We start from the raw sequence: 7,435 nt of genomic DNA on the forward strand, positions 1-7,435 counted from the left end.
TTCCCCTTCCCCTTCCCTCCCCTTCCCTCCCCTTCCCTCCCCTCCCATCCTGTATCTCCCCTCCCGTCCTGTATCTCTCTTCTCTGAACGCCTACGGGTTGAAAATATCCTCTCCTGTGGGGAAGACCATGAGGTGGGGATGACAGGAGTGCTGTCAGCTGAACTCTTAAAGTTGGTCTGCTTCAATATCTATCTACATATCCCAAAAAGCCAACCATATCCTGGGCTGCATCAAAAGAATTGTGCAGGTCAAGGGAGGTGATTTTGCCCCTCTACTCTGCTCTCATGAGAACCCATCTGGAATCTAGCTATGGGGCCCCCAACACAAGAACCTTTTGGAGCAAGTCCAGAGGAGGGCAAAGAAGAAGATCAGAGGGCTGGAGCACCTCTCATGCGAAGACAGGCTGAGAGAGGTGGGGTTGTTCAGCCTAGAGAAGAGAAGGCTCCAGGGAGACCTTATAGCATCTCCCAGTACCTAAAGGGGCCTTACAAGAGAGCTGAAGAGGGACTTTTTACAAGTGACAGGATGAGGGGCAATGGCTTTAAACTGAAAGAGGGTAGTTTTAGGTTGGATATTAGGAAGAAGTTATTTACTGTGATGGTGGTGAGGCACTGGAACAGGTTGCCCAGAGAAGCTCTAGGTGCCTCACCCCTGGAAGGCCAGGCTGGATGGGGCTTTGAGTGACCCAGTATAGCAGGTGTCCCTGCCCATTGCAGGGGGGATGGAACTAGGTGATCTTCCAACACAAACCATTCTGTGATTCTATATCTGTATCTGTGATGTATGTATTCTTATACTATGTCAACTTAAGCTTCTTCATATTTTTAAACCTAAGGAAATTTAATGCAAATCTGCAGTTTACAAGACACAGGACCATCACAACTTTTCTTTCCTCTGAAACTGCACGAGTCAGGCTACGCTGTTGGTGGCAAGGAAGTTTTATGGTGGGTGGGAAAGTGTGTTCGTATGTACCTACAGCTAGCAAATGCACTTTCTTCCAAAAAAATTTTGGTAACAAGCCATGTTAGATGATAGGACTTCAGCCTCTGTCCTGGCCAAGGAGGACAGCCTCTGTGCAGCCCTGGCAAAGTTGAGGATGTCCCAGTTGTGAATGTCTCCATGTGAAGGGCTCATTGCTGCAGTGGTGTTACAGCCCAAGTAGTTTCCCTGACCTTTTGGCATCCTGTGCTTTTGGCTCATGGGAATTTGCAGAAGGGACCTGCACCTCGTTGTCCTCCAGAAGGCAGTCCCTCACATTGCCACCGTACAGGCAAAGGTAAAAAGACAGCTCTGACTCTCGTTCGATATTTTTCTGAATGGTGGTGAAATGCGCCTCATCATAATCTACTCAGTAATAAAAAAATGATCATTTTTATGTCATTCAGCAGCAATGTATGGTAAATGAGATTCAAAGGATTAATGCACAAAGGAAATGTCAATGTTAATCTATAGACAGTCCCTTTAGTCCTGCTTGTCATAAATTCAGAGGAAGAGAGTTTGCAGACTGGCTCGGGAAGGATAAAATCGAAGGATTAAACAAACCATAACTCAATCTTTCAGTGCCTTGAATTCTTACTTTTGGAGGATTTTCCTCTGTAGTTTTTCTTAAAAGAACATATATCTTTAGTGAGAGAGAGAAATTACAAACATTAGACCATGAAAGTTGGGCTTTCTTGTAGTCATGCTTGCACAAGCGGGCTCTAACTCAAATCAGCTGTGCTGGTTTAAAGCTGTGCTAGTATCCTTTATTGCTAACACTGAGCTGCTTTAGTTACTCACTGTTGTGTCTTCTATGGGAATATAGGAAGAAACAGGCTGGCTTTGTCTCCCTTCTGACAGGGAGGCTCTGTATCTACTGGTCCTCAGCAATCAGATCATAAAATTAGAGCTTCATGGTTGTTGTTGATGGTTTTGTTTTTTTGTTTTGGTTTAGGTTTTTTCTTAGATGAATGTTAAATTTGTTTTGCTTCCCAGTATTCCAGCTCAGCCTGAAAGAAAGGTGTGGATCTTTGGATAATGTGAAGGACATCTCAGATCTGGCTTTTTCTCTGGATGAAGGACTCAATCTTACACCAGGATTTACCAGGGGAGTACCTTCTGCTCATCCATTTAGACTGCAGTCTGCCTGGTGCCAGGCCCTACCCAACTTCTTAGCGTAGAAAATGTGCATTGAATTGCATGTCTAATTTGTTCACAAATTTTCCACGAGTGTTGAACCAAATCACACTGCAAAGACTATGCCTAGTTATGTGCCTAACTCAGCATTTGCGCACAAAATTGCCTAATGAGCATGTGCAATTATGGCAATTAGGCTTGTGAATTAAGCATGCAAATACCCTAGCATTTGGGTTAGAGAGTCATAGCCCATATCACTAGGAATAGCATAACCTATTTTAGGTACAATGAAAAAGCACATCTACCTTTTCCAGTGTGACCACATTCATGAAAAGAGAGCACTGTAAGACCTTTGGCTTGGGGAGGAGAGACAACAAGCTCTGGGCAGAGACCAAAAGGAATCTGCAAATGAAATGAGACTTTAGGTGCTTCTGCTTCTCTGTTCCCAGGTGTCTCTTGCTCATAATGAAATACTAGAATGCTCTCACTGAGCATACCTTGTCTTAATGGTTTAGTTATTCTAAGGCAGCCTCCATCAGCAGAAATTGCTGTAAAAGGAGTGGACAACTTTCTTTCTATATAGTCCTTTCTTCTATAAAGAAAGTACAATGCAAGAACTACCCTATGCCCATGCAAATGTCACTGCTGAATTTGTTGGTTTCTAAGATAATTTCACTTCGAGGCAATCCCATCCTACTGAGGGAAGGCACTACTGGCTGGCTGCAGCACAAATCCCAGTGTAAGGTATGAATTCATTTGGCAGCTGCCAGAACTGAGAGTTTTGCATCAGTTATTGCTGCTTTCGTGAAATAAGGTTAGCAAACACAGAGGTGAGCAGGTGGTCAGAGATAAACAGGTGAGGAACACATTTCTGTAATAAAGAAAATTCTTGGGAAGGAAACCATACCCTCCCCCCTCCCCCCCCCAAAATTTCTACTTCATTAAGGTGATTTCGAACTCGCTGGGAAACCAAGGACTCGGTTGCTGATCAGCGCAAACAAAAATAATCCAGGTGGCAAGTCTGATGAGATATGACCTTGTTCAAAATCAATAGACTGTTCCGCTTCCACTGAGCACAACCGACTCTCGAATGAGTTTACTTCAACAGAGGCATTTCCCTCACAACATTAACATTTTAATTGCTTGTGCAGGATTTTCTGGAAAATTAACCCAGTGCTGGTTGTGCACCGGGTGAGGATGCTGCGCGCAGGGCTGGGAGCGCAGGCGGTGCTGCGGGGAGCTGCAAACACATACCGCCACCTAAAGGAAAGAAACCTGCAGGAAACCACGGAAAGCTGTTCCCTTGGACTCTGTCAGAGCTGATTAAAACAAAGAGGCTTAATTTGCTCTTTGCAGCCTGCCTCCCTGATGCCCTCCGAAGGGCTCTCTCTCTGGCAAAGCAGGACAAGTCCATCAGCATCATGTAGTCTCTGCCATAGGACCAGTAATGTGATGGTTGCACACTTGACAGTGGACTCGGGGTAACTTCTCAAGTTGTCGCAACTTCTTTGTGTGTCTACGGAGTCTTGTAGCAGGGCTACAAATTAGGTGAAGCCAGGTCGTGTGCTGAGGGAGACCTGTGATGCTTGGGGAAGGCTCTACCGGGAAGCAAAACCCCACCTGGGCTGCAACACCAGGATGTGGCATCGCTCCCACTCCTGCTGCCAGATTCTGCAGGGCAGGGCCAGCTGGGAACAGGAAAAAAGCTCAGGCCCATACATCAGTAACGGGTGGATGGGGAGAATGGGTGGCAGGTGAGTAGGTGGTCTTCAGACCATGTCTGATTTTACTTCATTATCTAGTGTAGATTGCATAAATGTCAAGGGGACAGGACTGAGATCTGCTCAGCCCAGCTGAATATCTTAATTCCTAGTGCTAAAGAGATGGGATTCTTTTGAACAGGCTTTTTCTGGCTCCATAAATCCCACATTCCTGACTGCACAGAGGAGGCAGGCAGAAGAAGAAACTATTTACAGAGAATATATTCCCACCAAGTATTCCCAATTCGTTTATGAGCAAAGCTTGTGAAAATAGAGGAATCAGGGCCAGGATGGGGAGGGGAGGCAGGGGAAGAGGGAGGAAATCTTCCCCCTGTCTTCTGTAAGCTTGTGAAGCATAAAGGAAGGAACCTCTTCCAAACACATATCCAGGCAATGCTGAGCCACAGAGCTGTGTCCTTGAGGTGTGGCTAACATGTCAGCCTGCAGCGGCTGAGCAGACTCTGTGCCAAATCACCAGCAATAAAAAAGGCAGAGTTTGGGAACTTTCCATGTTTTGGAGTGCTGTGCAATTTCCTGGTGAATGGCTGCCAATATCACATTAACACCACCATGACTGCTGGTAACATGGGATTCCCAAAGGCTGAGCAAGCAAGCAAGGGCTGAAGACGTGTGGAGGACCATATAGCTGCATGCTAAAAAGCAGCCTACCCAGGAGGGGATGAGGTGAAAGGAGCCTGTGCTCATAGCAGCCCCTTTTGTTGTTTCAAAGGCTAAGTTTTGGTCTTTTGGAGCACTTCTGCAGAGCTGTAATGTTTCCTTAAGTGAATGCCCATAGACAGACTTATACACACAGAGCCTCCTGCCTAAGCTCTGCCTGCAGATGTCTGACTGCAAGTAATCGTTTGCACCCAACTGCTCGACATCACACATTGCTGTCCTGGAAGGGATGATGTCTCAGGGAGGCAGAAGGTTATGCACAGAAAGCAGCACCCCACTGAGCGGTCATAACCAGCACATTCCTGGGATTCCTGCAGGGCCAGCCCCAATCACCAACTTGGACCTCACCCTGTGGGAGCACTTCTGGTCTGGTGGGACACTGGGCCACTGTTCTCTGAGGTCAAACTCTTAACACAGCTCCAGGAAAGCTGCTAGGCCATGGGCAGGCCGAACGGATATTATTTTATCTTTTGCTAGTTATTTTCTTTTTAAAACTGATAATAATCTCAGCACCCTTACTCAGTGTGATCAGGGAGCAGGTTTAGGAAGTATCTAGTTCATGCTGTTCTACCTTGTAACTTACAGCCTTGGTTGCAGTACAAAAAGTTCTTGCTGAGAAGCAAGTTTCTCAGACTGAAAGGAAAATTAATGTGACTTTTCATCATAGAGATCTTTAATTTTATTAGTGATAAGTTCTTCAGAATGATGTATCTGTGTTTAAAATGTTTTTATTAGTATCTTAGGATCTTATTAATGAAATACATTTTTTCCTTTTGATGTCCAGGTGCCAATTTTGTAAGCCAATGAACATCTGTGTTTAGGTACTGCTTTCAAGCCCATGCAGCATCTGCATTTCCAGTGAAAGGCACCAACATCTTGCTCTCTTCCATGTCTATAACACTGCTTAATGGGTTGGAGGTAAATGTAACAGGGAAGGAATGAAAAGATGAATTCTCAAATGGGTTAAGGTACAGTAAAGCACTGTTTGAAAACCTGAATATAGCTTCTCATTAATTAACACTACAGCTGTATGGACATGGTCATAATAAGTGCTGGAAGGAGCACTGTCTTGTAGGGAAAACAGTTCATGATTCTTCAAATAGCTTTCTGTGTAGACTTAAACAAAAAGCCATTTACTCCTCTGTGCCTTAATTTTTACATCTGATTAGAGATATTATGATTAAAGCTGATGAAACATTTTCAAATTGGTAACTGGAGAAGTTGGTTCTGGCTAAAAGGACTAATGGAATATTTCACATCTATTCCTCTGATGGGATCAAGCCAAGTTGTCTATTTCTAAAGGATAGAAAAGGATTTATTTGAAATTTATATATTTTAATTTCATGTTACACTCATATATAAATTAACTTACCATATTATTCTATTGAATTGCTGAATATCAGATGTATACCCTGTATGTATTAAAGTATTTTAATATCACACCTTAATGTTTTTTACATTAAATCAGTGAACTAGTTTTTTCTTTGTTAATTAAATGTTTCAGCTTTGTCAGAACTAAATGCTTTTGCAAAGTTATTGGAAAGTTCTTTTCCGCCCTTTATCTTCTGATTTTGAAACACCTTTGAAAGTATTGGATCCCCTTTTTCTGATGTTCCTGCTGCTTTCAATGTGACTAGAGCCAAGGATCAGGTACTCTTGGTATGTTTTGGGGGCTGTGGCAAAGTGCTGCCAATGAATGTCCATTAGGCACAGTCAGTGCTTCCTTGGCACCATCTGCAATAGTAGTAGCTTGGGATTGTCCCTTTACATGCCAGCCACCATCCAGCTTTTCTGTCATTTCTTCTCTGTATTAGGTCTGACTGAACAGAAGTTAATATCCTCTGTAGCAGCCCTCACAGCACTGCTCTTCCTACCGATAGCTAGAAAGGTGTTGATAACACACCAGTGTTTTGGCTACTGCTGAGCAGTGCTCACACAGCACCAGGGCTACCTCTTCAATATTCTACCCTCATCAGTAGGCTGGGAGTGGACAAGATCTTGAGATGGGACACAGCCAGGCCAGATGACCCAAACTGGCCAAAGAGATATTCCAGATATAAAAACTAAGAAGAAGGGTTAGAGTACCTGAGGTTCTTGTTCATCCTTATGAACACTTTAATACCACTAATTATCAATGTAGCATAGTATGTGGTTTGTGGAATCTGGTGTCATCCTGGTATAAGAGAAGACAATTTTTGGGTCAGGTGATACTGAAATGTGTCCTGAGGCAAGAGATCTCTGGGCAACAGGACATGTGAAAGGATTTGGACAGGTTTCTAGGATGGTTGTCACCTCCCATAGCGTGGGACTTTACACCTGAACAGGCAAGCAATCCTGATAAGTAGACATGCCACCTGGCAGAAGAGTGCCTTCCTCACCCCAATGAAAACCAGTTTCCATCACTGTACTGGTGCCTGATCTGTGCCCATTGAGCCACAGTTCAGTACTCTCAGAGGACTGTGGTTGAGACAGAGATCCAAACAACAACTACAGTCACTGTCCCTGTAGTGGAAAAGAAACAGTTGACAATGGGTCCACATAATCAGTTAGAAGCGGAGAAAGAAGAGGAAAAGTTGGTTCAAGAAGCTGATCCTGAAGGAATGAGAAAATTCAAACAGGAAGCAGAGATGACCTGATTCCTGACCTCATCAGAACTTTGGGATGTATAAGATATTTGTCTTCCAGAGCAACTACTACATATACTGAAACCTTATTTCTCAGGAACTATCTGTGCACCTGCTGATTGGAAGTAGAGAATAAATATTTTGTTTTCCTTTGCTTCTGTGCATAGCCTTTGCTTTTGCTTTATTAAACTCTATTTATCTTGACCCAAGAGTTTTTCTCTATCTTATTTTCTGCCTGCCTTGCCCTGCCCAGCTGA

General features: G+C 43.9%; 1 long non-coding RNA gene across 1 annotated transcript; it reads left to right on the plus strand.

Annotated features, from left to right (window-relative positions):
- Nucleotides 1–2,880: 2,880 nt before the first annotated feature.
- Nucleotides 2,881–7,083, plus strand: LOC113944974. The gene is made up of 2 exons (XR_003526902.1): nt 2,881–3,870; nt 5,339–7,083. It is a non-coding gene; the product is annotated as an uncharacterized LOC113944974 (long non-coding RNA).
- The last annotated feature ends 352 nt before the right edge of the window (nt 7,084–7,435 follow it).

The sequence above is a fragment of the Corapipo altera genome, unplaced genomic scaffold, assembly GCF_003945725.1.
Source record: "Corapipo altera isolate COAL_440 unplaced genomic scaffold, ASM394572v1 49, whole genome shotgun sequence".
In the NCBI taxonomy this organism is placed as follows: Eukaryota; Metazoa; Chordata; class Aves; order Passeriformes; family Pipridae; genus Corapipo; species Corapipo altera.